The 13,886-nt window shown below is 47.6% G+C and overlaps 1 protein-coding gene across 2 annotated transcripts in view; it reads right to left on the bottom strand.

The window, feature by feature from the left end:
- Positions 1–13,886, bottom strand: part of LOC142464329 (uncharacterized) — a 794,668-nt gene that overhangs the window by 567,618 nt on the left and 213,164 nt on the right. The window lies entirely within an intron of this gene.

Below are 13,886 nucleotides of genomic sequence, written 5' to 3'. Positions count from 1 at the left end.
TATCGAATTTAACAAATAAAAACTAAAGTTTTTTTATTTGAGGGCTGCGTTATTGGCCTTTGATTCGAATTCATATGCAATATGGCAAATTGCATTTATTTGCATTTTAAGTCTCCAAAATGTCACGTGCAATTTGGATAATAATGAATTTGAAACAAAGGCCATACAATCGATATTAAATGTAAATCGATCCAATCATACACATACACGCAGTTAATATTTACGACAACTCTTTAATTAATACATTAGAATAATCGTGGTCTTTTATTACATTATAATAAATATCATATATTTATGATATTAGGTTATCAGTGTATAGAGATACTCACCATCATTATAGAGTGCAGAACGTTCATTATCAATGTATAGATATCCTCAGTGTGACGGTAAGGGTAAATATGGCTGCTGTTAATAAAGGTCAAGCCGTGCATTACCCCTACCTGTCAATAATACAGTTGTATTATGTGTTTTATATGTATGTGTAATGTTGCCTCGGTCTAGCACTTCAGGGACCAGGGGTTAACTCTATGTTCAGTTGCAAAGCTGTCTGCGACTTTTCCATGTTACTCTTTTTATGTTGCTCTTTTTAATGTTTCGTTTTTACCCACCACTCATGGCCTGGGCACATACCCAACACCTGACCCTGAATGTTGCAATTTAGTGGGTTAAGTGTATAAAAACATAGGGAGGGAGACCCCTAGCTAGCTTTATTCATTTGCTTCAGCTCGACTTTGGCTGTCAACTCTCTTTCTTGGCTGAGAGGATTCCAGCTGCAGTGCCAATTCTCGTACCGGTTCCAGGCAGGAGGTCCAGTCTGGTCAGGTCCAAGACCAGTTCCTGTGTACACTGCAGTGAAGGGTAACAGGGGAAATATCCTTAGAGAGGTCCCTGCGACTGGCCCTGCATGGTATCCCAAATTGGGTATGTGTGTTGTGTGTATGCATTGTTGTGGATTAATGGTTTCCAATACATTCATTTTATAAACTTTTGTCTGTCTGGCGATATTGATCCTTGGTATTAGTCCTGGTCTCTGTGACAGGCTATTTGCTGGTGGCAGCTGTGGGATCACCAGGCTCAGCACCGATATTCTTCAGGAAAAATATGTCCTGAGTGAGGTCTCCATTTTGAAGACCACCAAACTCAGGGGGATGAAGCACGTGTCACTTGCAAAACATACGTCAGTAAGAGGACGTCAAGTCATGTGACGTCTGTTAAATGGTGATTCCTGAGATGACCGACTCAAGAAATGGCTTGTATACAGGCACTCTATTTATCCATTACTGGTCCTCTGTGGCCACTACTATTTATGTGCGGTTATAGTGTACTCCTATGCTGGCTCTCTAAGCCGTTATTTGTCCTAACAGTCTTAACATACGGACGTTGCTTATGCTGTGCCTTTATATTTACCCTCTGCGGTTGCTGATCACAACTTGTAGGCTATGAGCTGGCACTGTTCATGCGTGGTTGTATTATGCTTTTTTCAGCCGCTATTAGTTACAACTAAGGATATCACATACGGGTGTATTGTGCTTCCCTGAGACGGTTTTGTGCTCCTATGATTATTTCCCGCTGCTATTAGCAACAGTTCAGAAACTAGCACTGTTGGTGCATGAGTGTGTCTCGCTCTCGCACTGGCCCTCTGGGGCCACTGCTATAACATTGACTGATTAGGAGTGTAACATATTCATGTGTATATACTATTCAGCACAAACAACAACAATTTTTATATCCGCATCATATCTACACAATATTAAGAATATTAAGTGCTGATACAATATATATTTTTGCTATCTTGTCACTATATTTTGGGTATCTGATGGTCTGGACAGGCTCGGTGACCTTAGTGGGTGCTATAGTGTTTATAGGTGCTCATTGAAACTATTAAGTATATATGAGATTCAACTCGGACCTATACACTGCACACCATTCAAGATACCATTGCATATCTACCCAATCTTTACAGATTTTAATTGGAGTCGATTAACTACCTCACTTAGCTGGTCAGTATTCCAATCTACATATATACGCATAGTCCGGATATACTGTGAATTATACTTACCTTCTATGTATATGGGTAATTCAGCTGTGTGTCTCTGTTTTCAATCACCACGAAACGAATAGGAGTTTTAAGAAACTTTCTACTGTAGATACTTCATTTGTTTGTATATATTGTTATTTTTGGATGTACTGTAATAAAGTTTTGTTATTTATCTGATTTGAAACAGCTGGTCCGTTGTGATCTATTATGATTGCCACGAAAGATTCCTCCCAGCTTTGGAGGGGAGATGGCGGTGCACTGCGTGTCATGCAATGAATGATGCGTTCCAAAATGAAGGAAGTGCGGCGGATGCTGGTTCAGAGTGTCAGAAAAAGATTTTATTGAACGTGTAGCAGCATAAAGTTAAAAACAAGAGTCAGGACAGGGACCTCTGATGCGTTTCATGCAGGTAATGCACTTTATCAAAGAGTAATGCCCCCTTCAATGTGCCGATTCTTTATGGGAAGCGCTACCGGAAGTCCCACCCCTCCAGATCTGCAATAGGTCCCCCACCCTAAGGTAAGGAACCAATGATGGAACTCTGAGTGACAGTTCAACCGGCAGCAATCCACCCACAACTAAGGGCGCAGGAACAATGCAAACAAAACAACATAAATACTTCTATACAATAAGAGAAAATAAATAAAAGATGTCATTATACCAGACCCAAGGTATTAGTTGTCAAATAATAAATAATATGCTAAGAAAATATGTATAACAAACAGTTCCTAAATCTACTGTTTAAAGTTGATGTAATAAACATAAATTCAAAGAAACGACAACATTAACCATTTGAATCCTGTAAGACCACAACAGTTATTAAAAATGGGTTATTTAAAAGAAACATGGCTCTTGTATAATGTCATTAATAAATCTGATCATGGATGTTAGATATCATGTGTGCAGTTGTGTATAAGACATCTCATTGGGAGGTCAAATAGATTGGAATAAGTTTGAATATAACCTTCATAATACATTTAACTCCTTCTATATGCAAATATTTGTTAACAAATTAACCTCTATATACCCACTCATGTACACATGAGTCATATAACTATAGTAATATCAGATATAACTCAAATTCTAAACCGTCAAATAAAAAATGGAGAGGTTGTAAGGATCTGTAAGATCACCATATAAAGACTGATGATATGTCTTCCTATGAAGTATTGTAAACAGTTTATCCATAAAAGTCCACATAAACAGCAATGGAGGGGGAAGTGGCTACAAAACAGATTGGGAACACCAAAGCATCTCCCCAAAAACAAAATAAATGTATGTTGAAGATCATAAATGTACATTAGTAAATATGATCAATTAGTTCGTACCCTTAGGTGAGAAAATGCTTTAGCTCCCAATCTGTATTTATCCCTGATGGACTTAATGTGTTCAATGAAAAAATCCAGAACATTTCTCTTCAATTAAGAATGTTCAACCTATTCCCCTTTCTGATAGGTAATGGGATATGTTCCAGAGCATTAAATGAAAAAGAATTCAGATTGCCTGTAGGGCATTCTGAAAAGTGTCTGGAGACCGGAAATCTTATGTCCCCCTTTTTGATAGATCTAATATGTTTCATGATGCGTTTTTTTAGTGGTCTGATAGTTCTAACAACGTAAGTTTTTCCACAACCGCATTTAAGGGAGTATATAACATAATCAGTGTTACAAGTAATCAGTGTTTTAATTCTGTAAGGCCTCGGTCCCGCTGCACTCGTTGGCGCGGGCGGCCATGTCGCGAGTTCCCCAGCAGCAGGGGAATCCTCGCGAGCCGGTCCCGGTCCCCACTGGCTGCACAGCTGACTACACGCTGTGGCGCGCCGGCCCTAGGAGACACAAGAGAATGGTGTTTCCTAGCGTTGACGCGTCACGTGGTGTGGCTGTGAGCCAATGGGGAGGGGAGGCTTCAGGAGGAGGAGAGGCTTCGGGGAGCGGGGAGGAGTGTGGAGTGAAAGCAGGTGAGTGCCTGTCTGTGTGTGTGTGTCTGAGTGCGTGCGTGCCTGTCTGTGTGTGTATGTGTATGTGTATGTGTGTGCCTGAGTGCGTGAGTGCCTGCCTCTGTGTGTGTGTGTGTGTGTGTGTATGAGTGTGTGCGTGCCTGTCTGTGTGTGTATGTGTATGTGTGTGCCTGAGTGCGTGAGTGCCTGCCTCTGTCTGTGTGTGTGTGTGTATGAGTGCGTGAGTGCCTGCCTGTGTGTGCGCGTGTGTGTTTTGTGAGCCGAGTGAGAGTAGAGTGCTGAGGGGGGAGAAGGAGGGATCTCTGCTGGAAGGCGGGATGGAGGGACTTGTTTGAGGTCTCACTAGCTGACTTGTAGTGAAAGTATTTTAATACTTAGCAGGTGGGACGTTGGGACGGACACACGGATAAGGGTTTGGTCTAACCACTGACTGGCACACCCGGAAATAATAAACAGAAAAGGAACAAGTACAGGAGGAAGATATTGGGATTTGTAGACTATTGAGAAATCACCAGGATACTGTAGGTACATGAATGTTCAAGCAATAAGGCACTCCCGTGGAGGGAGGGGGGGAGAGTAGCGGGTCCCTCCGCTCAAGCCATGCCCCCCCTCCCTGTCAAACCTCCCACTCCCGCCCACCTCCCGCTCCCTACAGACCGCATATCGCGGTCTGTGTATCTCAGCGCACCGCCTGTCTGCAGTGCGGGTGCGCTGACTCTGGGAGCGGGGCCTTAGCCTAAGTATCATTAGTAACTTGAGATGTTACTGACTTCGTTGATCTAGCATATTTACATATGCTGCAGAATCCACATTTGTGGAAACCTTGGGGGTGAGAACCCTTTGGTTTGAATTACTGGGGCACTGTACAAGCTTGGGGATAAATATGTGGACAGAGTATTGGCCCTTCTAAAGGTGCATTATTGGGACTGCCTCCTGTATTTGATGTAATACGCTGAACCCCTTATTCAGTGGATTAGAGGGTATACAGTGCCTGAATTGATTTAGCAGTATATCATTCACCTTGACACATATTTGCATGACATTTATTCATAGCAGAGACTCTAAAGTTCAATTGATCTAAACCATGGACATTTCTACTATATATCCTTGCTAAATTCTTATCTGAGGATTAATATAATGTTACTCTATGGATGTATCAATAGTTTGAATGTTAGATGTGTAAGGGTTTGATTTTAGCTTTTGTATATATCATTAGGGTAAATGGTTACCTATATACTATAGGGTAGGCCTGCACAACTTGTACAGTGAGAAGGGCCGAACTGCTCCAAGGAAAAAAGTTTGGGGCCGCACGGGTAAAATCATCATCTTCTTCATCATCCTCATATATCTACCCCAGCACCCTTCATCATCATCATCCTCATATATCTACCCAGCACCCTTCATCATCATCCTCATATCTCCCCCAAAAACCCTCATCATCAACCTTTGCGAGACTCCCCATCGATCTCTCATACCCCCATCTCTCCCCCTCACCCATACACATAATACCCCCCTGCACACCACACACATCCCACCCCCCTGCACCTCACATCTCTCTCCCCCCTGCACCTCACATCTCTCCCCCCCTGCACCTCACATCTCTCCCCCCCTGCACCTCACATCTCTCTCCCCCCCTGCACCTCTCATCTCTCTTCCCCCCTGCACCTCACATCTCTCTCCCCCCTGCACCTCACATCTCTCCCCCTCAACCCATTTCAGCAGCCCCTCAGCCCATTTTAGCAGCCCCCCAGCCCATTTCAGCAGCCCCCTGCCCATTTCAGCAGCCCCCGAGCCCATTTCAGCAGCCCCCTGCCCATTTCAGCAGCCCCCCAACCCATTTCAGCAGCCCCCCAGCCCATTTCAGCAGCCCCTCCGCCCATTTCAGCAGCCCCCCCAACCCCACATGGATGAACTACCCCCCCCCATGTTACCTGATGGCGGCGGCAGCAGCAGAGGTGGTGGCAGCGGCGGCGGAGGCAACAGATGGCGGTAGGGAGAAGCGCGAGGGAAGCACACTCTAGCAGCAGATCCCGGAAGTTCCGGGTCGCGCTACACTGCTAGAGCGGGAGAGGGGGGGGGGGGGGGGTAGCGCGCTGTCACAAACTGCTGGAGCGCAAGGGGGGGGGGGATGAAGTGGGGGGGGTTGAATCGAGCCATCGCGGGCCGCACAGGGTGTCCCGGCGGGCCGTATGTTGTGCAGGCCTGCTATAGAGTGTTCTTACACAATCAGGTGTATCATCTTGTAATCAGATACTATGGCTAATTAGTCTTGTATGGTTATTTAATCTGTCACTGTGTTTTGTCCAGACTGATTGTCTATCTAGAGCTGGAAGGTGATCTCCACCCTGTGAAGAGGTTAATTATCATTTAACCCCTTCATTAGGGATGAGGGATCACTGAGACAATTATTATCCCTGTATTTTTTGGTTATATATCTACTTACCAATTTAATTTGATGGTATCAAATGTCTAATTGTTCTTTGCTTGCAGCAAATATTTGCTTATATTGAAAGGATAAGTTGCAGAGTTTATATATATATATATATTTTTTTTTTAATTGATTTTACTGTCTATTCACTTCATCTAAAACATTTTTTGACCACACAATAAATATTCAGACCAGTGTTACGCCGGTGCTGCCCGCAGACCAGACCCGTCCCTTCTACTGAGGTGAGGAACGTATATGGGCACGCACCCGCAGCAAAAGGAGCGTGACTGGAGTGTGGTGATTTAGGCTTTGCCAGGCCAGGTGGTGTTAGCTAGCAATACTTGCCGGTACCGGTAAAGAAGTGCCGTCGTCGTTGCCGTTTAGCCAAGATCAGGGATTGGAGAATTCCGGAAGGTCGTTTGTCCAAGCAGGGGTAGAGAGCCAGAGATAGACGTCCGCCAAGCCAAGTCGTAACCTGAGAGAAATAAGGGAGAGAATGCCAGAGTAGTAATCCAAGTGGAAACTTTGTCGAGCAATGAGTGAATGGGAGGACAGGCAATATTAAGTGCGGCTGACCAATCGGAAGTGGAGGCAGGCCTGGAGGAGTGCGTGGAGCTATCATGTAGAGGGAAGAGCTAGCAGGAGCGAGAGACCGCCGGGGACGGCGGGGAACCCCCAGAGCAGCAGGAGGTAAGTGGTGCCAGCGAGGGGCACGCACCTCAGCAGCAGGAGGTAAAGAAGATGAGGAGGGGCCGGGCCGCGGGCGCCGCGATCCCTGAATCCTCACAACCAGTCAATTGCCATATTTATTTTTTGAGTGCCCTTATCATGAGTTTCTGCAGCACCCGTCTTTGGAGGGCTGCACTTCTCTCTTTTTTTGTTTTTATACTACTCTGATTACCCAGGTGGAGCTGGTTATTGATTAGCTGTAAACAACCAGCTCTCTGCTGGATTTCTCTGACCAGTAGAGGCTTTTATTTAAACAGGGATAGAGCTACCTTGAGGCCACTACCGGTGATCGGGAAACCATTTCAGCCGGTGGCGGTAGACATCATCGGGCCCCTGATGATCCCCAGTAGGTCGGGGAAAAGGTATATCTTACCTGTTGTGGACTTTGTGACCAGGTACCCGGAGGCGGTGGCTCTTTCCTCCATTGACATCCGGAAGGTGGCTGAGGCGCTTATAAATATTTTTACTAGGGTAGGTTTCCCCAGTGAATCCTGACTGACCAGGGAGCACAGTTCATGAATGAGCTGCTCCGAGTGTCTGTGGAGGTAAAGCAGAGCATGGAGAAGGTGGAGATCTCCAGGTCGCAGAGTCCCTGGGCTTCGCCAGTGGAACCACCCGGTTCTGCGTAGACCACCGGCAGTTAAATGCCCAGACCGTGTCGAATGTCTATCCCATGCCCCAGATGGATGAGCTGTTAGATGAGCTCACCTGGGCAAGGTATCGGACTACCATGAAACTGAGCCGTGAGTACTGGAAAATCTCATTGACCCAGTGTAAGGAATCTGCTCCTGGCTTTGATTATAGCTTTTGCAGACTTCTGCAGTTGCAAGCTTCCTCTGGCAATCAATGGCACATGTGCTGCCTCTCATTGCAGCTTCTGCCCTGTGCTCCATCATTGGAGGAATACTCACACACCCTCCTCCTGTGATTGGATCTCCGCCCCTTATATCCTGGGCGTTGGCACTGAACCAGTGCCGATCATAACTCCTACCTTGGACGTTACCGGCTCTGCCACAAACCGCCCAGGCCTCTCTCCTAGTGTTCTAACCTCCCTAGTTCCTGAGTATCCAGAGACCTGTTCCTGTCTCCTGTGCTGAAGCGTGTTTAGCCAGCACTGGTACCTGCTGCATTCTTTTTTTCCTGAGGTCTGCTGCTAATCTCCATGCAGTGACCTGCCTTGGACTTCTGTGCTGAAGCATTGGTTTCCCCGACGCTACCCTGCGGTGCACTTCAGCCGTCCTGCTGTCTCCCCGTGCTGAGACCGGCGTCATATGCCGAGCCCGCTCCTCGCGCAGAGGCCACTCCTGCGCTCACGCTCCTAAGCTGAAGCGGGGAACTCCTGTCTGCCTGTTACTGATTCCTTGCTACGACTACGACCACCCGGATGTCTTCTATCCCGGCCCTGCTTCGGCCATCGATTATCCTGTCTTCTCCTACCCCGACTTTGGCTTCAATAACGACGATGCTGCCTTCTCCAATCCTGACCCTGCGATGTACGACTAGAACTGCGCACTCCGGATCAGTCTGTGTTGACTAATGTCAGTGATTATATAACCCCACCTCAGCCCCGCGGTCCGGTCCCGGTTTGTGGCGAGCATCGGCGTAACAGTATGCTCGGCCCATCAAAACCGGACCGCGCCGTGGCGGGGATTGGCAATTTTCCAACTGAAGTTATGTCCTGGCCTGCGTACCAGTCCCACTCTGAAGGCCAGTATCTGTGTGAAATACTACCCCTGATTGAAGAACTGTTTACGTATGAAAGTTTAACCCCTTTGCAAAGACAATGCCGTTGTGATCTCTTTATTAAGGCTTACTGCATCCAGAACTTAAAACAGTCTCTGGCCGCTTGTGTTCGCTCCCCTGATTCCCCTCTAACCTGGGATAACGTGTACCCTATGGAACTGGCCGACGCCCAAGAGGCACTCTATGCCCTGGCCTTATCACTGGACATTCATCTAGTACAACAGAGCGCCCTCCTCATGTTGGCTCAGTCTCAAGATACACTCCATGTACTTTCCTTAACACTAGACATTCGCATAAACAAACAGGACCCCCTCCTTGCCAGCTACGTTGCTGCTTGGCAGATTCCCTATGCTGCCAGTCCTGTTGCTAAACCTGTGGGGGTACCTCCCTCTCCTAAGAATGGCCAAACCATCTCTCTGTCGCTGCCCGCTAAAGAAGAAGCTGCCACGCTCCCTAATCCGGAGTTAACCTCCCTGGGTTCTGTCCCCGAGGTTATTCCGGTGTTAACCCCTGCTAGTCAGGCCTATGAGTCCCCCACTGTAAATCCCTGCATCCCCTAGGTCAGTGTGTCTTCCCTAGCACCAGAGAATGAATCCTGTTTGCCCTCTCTTTCTAAACCAGAATTTCTAGGTTCTGTTCCTGAGGTTATTTCTGTTTTAACCCCTGCTAGTCTGCTCTTTGAGGTCCCCATTGTTAACCCTTGTATTCCACAGACTAATGGTAGGTCCCTAGGGCAAGAAGCTGAACCCCCTATGACCCCACTCTCAGAGACTAGCTTCTCCTTCTCTGATTCTCAGGTACAGCCTAACTTAACCCTTGAGGTTTTTCCTATGTTAACCCCTGCAGGTCAGCCCTATGAACCTCCCTTGGTAAATCCCTGTAGTCCGCCAGTCAAGGACACCTCCTTAGCTTCAGAGGATGAACCCGTTATGTCCCCTGACTCAGCTAAAATTCTCGGGGCTACGCCCCCTAAACTTTCGGCAATAATACTGTCTCCAGTTAAAAGTATTCTGGAACCATTTGTTTTCCTAAGCCTGTTCGCTGAATCCCCACTCCCAAGGTATTTCGCTGACCCCGTCTGTCACTCAGAGAGCTGAAATCCCTGCTTCTGAGCATAGACCCCTTTTCGTGGAATCTGTAGTCGTTTCTGATGTCCCAGACACACTTTCTCAAATACCCACTTCAGAGACCAGCACAGTTGTGGTTACACCCATTATACTGTCTGTGTTCTCCTCTCCTCAAATCCTAGGGTTAAAAGCGAACAGTGCACATTATGCCCCTTTCCAAGTGACCCCTCCTGAGATCAGCGTATCTGCTGTTGCTCCCTTAGTACAATTACAGTTAGGGCCCTCCTTTTTGAAGGATCAGGTTTTCAAATTTAAAACTCCCTTTACCCCTGATTTTGTAAACCTGCAGTCCTTTTTCACTGTAGTTAAAAGTTCTTCAGCAGCCGCTGAGTTAAGCTCTGCCGCTGCTAAAACTTCTGCTGTAGAAGCAACCTTCCCTAGCCCACTTCCGTTTGTCCTATCTGTTATTCCTGTCCTTGACTCTAAGTCTGTCTCCTTGGAACCGGTGACAGCTATTAGCCTCCCTCCAACGGTCCCTCAGGCTATCACTTCAGAGATCAGCTTATCTGCCTCTGATCCCTTACTACGCTCTGAGTCTTCCTTTATTGCGTCTAGGGCCTCCCCAGCACTTCCTGTGTTAACCCTTGGCTTCTCTCTGACTCATGAGGTAGAGCCTGACTGCCTGCTCTCCACCTCTGCGGTAGTCTGTGAGATGCCTATCACCTTTTCTAAAATTCCTGTTTTGCAAGGTATTTCTCCTATTAAGCCTGTGATACCTGCAATTCCTTTAATTGGTTCCAAGACCCCTGTCACTGAGTCTCCCATGGAGTCTGATGCCCTGACTAGGGATTCTCAGGGACCCAATTCTGAAACAAGCGCAATGTTCTCTGATTTCATTACAGTAGCTAGTTCAGTTCCTGCTGGTTCTCAATCACCCACTTCAGTGACAAGCAAGATGTCCCTTGTTTCTATTGGAAAGTCTACCCCAGTTTCTTTCACGGATCATGCCACAGCCTCCAGGATGATTAAAAATAACCTTAAGTCTGGGATGCCCACTCCTTTAATAATACTGTTTCACGCTGATTCGCCCACAGTATTCGGAGTATCCACTACTGACTGTATGTCTACTACCACGAACTCAGGGGTATCGCATTTGGAATTTTTAGTAATACCCGCTGTCTCTTTTTTCGAAAAACCCTGTCTTTAAGATGGACTTATATTTCCCTGTGTCTTCCATAATACTTGGGGTACTTGCTATTGACTGTCCTGTCCCAAAACTAGGGTTACCTCTCAAGAAGGTGCCTGGAGCTACCGATGTTAAGAACCCTATGTTTAAAACAGTTACATTTTGCATTGCTTCTCCCACAGTATCATGCGAGACCTGGGTACCTGGGACCTCCACTCCTAAGCCAAGCTCTAATTCTCTGTTTTCTTTCTCTGTGTTGGAGGTACCCAGCTTTAACCCCAATACTTTTTTTCCTAAGGCTGATGCACCGCTTAACCGCCTGCCTGTTTTCTTGGATAAAATCTGTTTTCTCACCTTTCAAACAGACTCCTTACTCCCAGGTCTCTGTGCCTCGTCGCTTTACTTGAAGCGTCCGTCCCTGTTCTCTATGGGTCCACTATGGGTATAGACATGCTTATTATGCCCTTCACCAAGGCCACAATTTCGGATTTGATTCTCTCTAAAGATCACAGACCAAAGGAAGCGGACCCTTCATCAACTGCCAGTACCACTACCAAGAATTGCATATACACTGCTACAGACTCTCTCAAATTGCTTGGGATAGCAACCCTGCTTTGCATCAAAAGTACCGCTTCAATAGTTTGCAGTGAACCCTCCCGCCCCATTCCCTCGCTAATCACCCAGAATTCCTTGGAAGCTAAAGACTCTCGCAACTTCCTTCGTGATGATTCCACCAAAGCCATTGCCTTCTCTGAAGGTCCCCCTGCCATTTATGTCCAACAATCAGTGTCCTGTGTCCCGTACTCTTGGACTATTACTATGCACTGGACACCTGGCTGCTGCCCTTCTGATGTCCCTATTCCGGAGTCCCCTGGTTCCATTGCCCATGTACCAAGAACCGCAGTGCCACCACTGTCCTTTGTGGCACTCGCCAATGTACACCTGGATTTTGGACCTAATTCTCGCCTGAGACACTTCAGGAACAATTCAATGTGTCCCAGACCTACAGTATCAATGGGCCTGTCCACCCAGGCATCTCACCCAGTGGTGGGGTACTGTAAGGAATCCCAACAAACCGTGGGCTTTCAATGCCAACCCTCGCCTAAGGAGGTTTAGGAAAAATTCCATGTCCCCCAGATCTGTGAATGACCCTGTTCATCCGGAGGTCTCACCTGAAGGGGGGGGGGGGGTTACTGTAAGGAATCCGCTCCTGGCTTTGATTATAGCTTTTGCAGACTTCTGCAGTTGCAAAAGCTTCCTCTGGCAATCAATGGCACATGTACTGCCTCTCATTGCAGCTTCTGCCCTGTGCTCCGTCATTGGAGGAATACTCACACACACTCCTCCTGTGATTGGATCTCCGCCCTTTATATCCTGGGCATTGGCTCTGAACCAGCGCCGAGCATAACTCCTACCTTGGACATTACCGTCTCTGCCACAAACCTCACAGGCCTCTCTCCTAGTGTTCTAACCTCCCTAGTTCCTGAGTATCCAGAGACCTGTTCCTGTATCCTGTGCTGAAGCGTGTTTAGCCAGCACTGGTACCTGCTGCATTCTGTCCTAGCAGTGGTTACCCTTCTTTTCCTGGGGTCTGCTGCTAATCTCCATGCAGTGACCTGCCTTGGACTTATGTGCTGAAGCGTTGGTTTCCCCTACGCTGCCCTGCGGTGTACTTCGGCCGTCCTGCTGTCTCCCCCTGCTGAGACTGGCGTCATGGGCCGAGCCCGCTCCTCGCGCAGAGGCCACTCCCGCGCTCACGCTCCTAAACTGAAGCGGGGAACTCCTGTCTGCCTTTTGCCGATTCCTTGCTACGACTACGACCACCCGGATGTCTTCTATCCCGGCCCTGCTTCGGCCATCGATTGTCCTGTCTTCTCCTACCCCAACTTTGGCTTCAATAACGACGATGCTGCCTTCTCCAATCCTGACCCTGCGATGTACGACTACGAACTGCGCACTCCAGATCAGTCTGCGTTGACTAAGGTCGGTGATTATATAACCCCACCTCAGCCCCGCGGTCCGGTCCCGGTTTGTGGCGAGCATCGGCGTAACACCCAGGAGGCACAGGAAAAGTCGGCCTTCATCACCCAGAGTGGCTTGTATGAATGTTTGGTCATGCCATTTGGGATGAAGAATGCACCGGCTACCTTCCAGCATCTGGTCAATTGCCTGCTGCATGGAATGCAGGGGTATGCCAGGGCCTGATTGGAGTGACGCGCTGAGGATCGGAGGTTGCGTGGGTGTTGGCGGCTGTCTATTCTCCTCCGTGTTATCACGTGTCTACTGGGAGAGGAAGATTTTTCCGGACGGACCGGATGCACCATCACGTGTTTCCGGCACTCGGGATCTCCGCGCCACTGATGGGAGACTGCACAGAGGACACCTAGGACGGCTGCGTCCCCTCTGCGGAGAAGACTGCTCTGGAGGAGGGCTACAGTAGGGATCCATAGAGGCGCTGACCCAGTCCTTCTATACTTCCAGAAACTCAGGTAGCGTTTTCCATTGGAACTCCTCCTACACACACGCAGCTTACAGCGTCTCCCCCATCCACTTCCATCCTTTCCACACCCACGCTTTGGAATTCCCTCGCGGCTTACCTCAGCAGTCCCACTCATTATTTACTTTTATATACTTTTTTGCACCCTCTGTTTTGAGCTGTTAGTAGCCTCCAACTCATCACGTATTTAGATGACCTGGTGGTATTTAGTAATTCCTGTTCTGACCATCTTAACAATGTA

This window comes from Ascaphus truei, chromosome 12 (genome assembly GCF_040206685.1).
Source record: "Ascaphus truei isolate aAscTru1 chromosome 12, aAscTru1.hap1, whole genome shotgun sequence".
NCBI classification, from domain to species: Eukaryota; Metazoa; Chordata; class Amphibia; order Anura; family Ascaphidae; genus Ascaphus; species Ascaphus truei.
The sequence above is the reverse complement of the archived record's forward strand: the minus strand, read 5'-3'. Positions and strand labels throughout refer to the sequence as shown.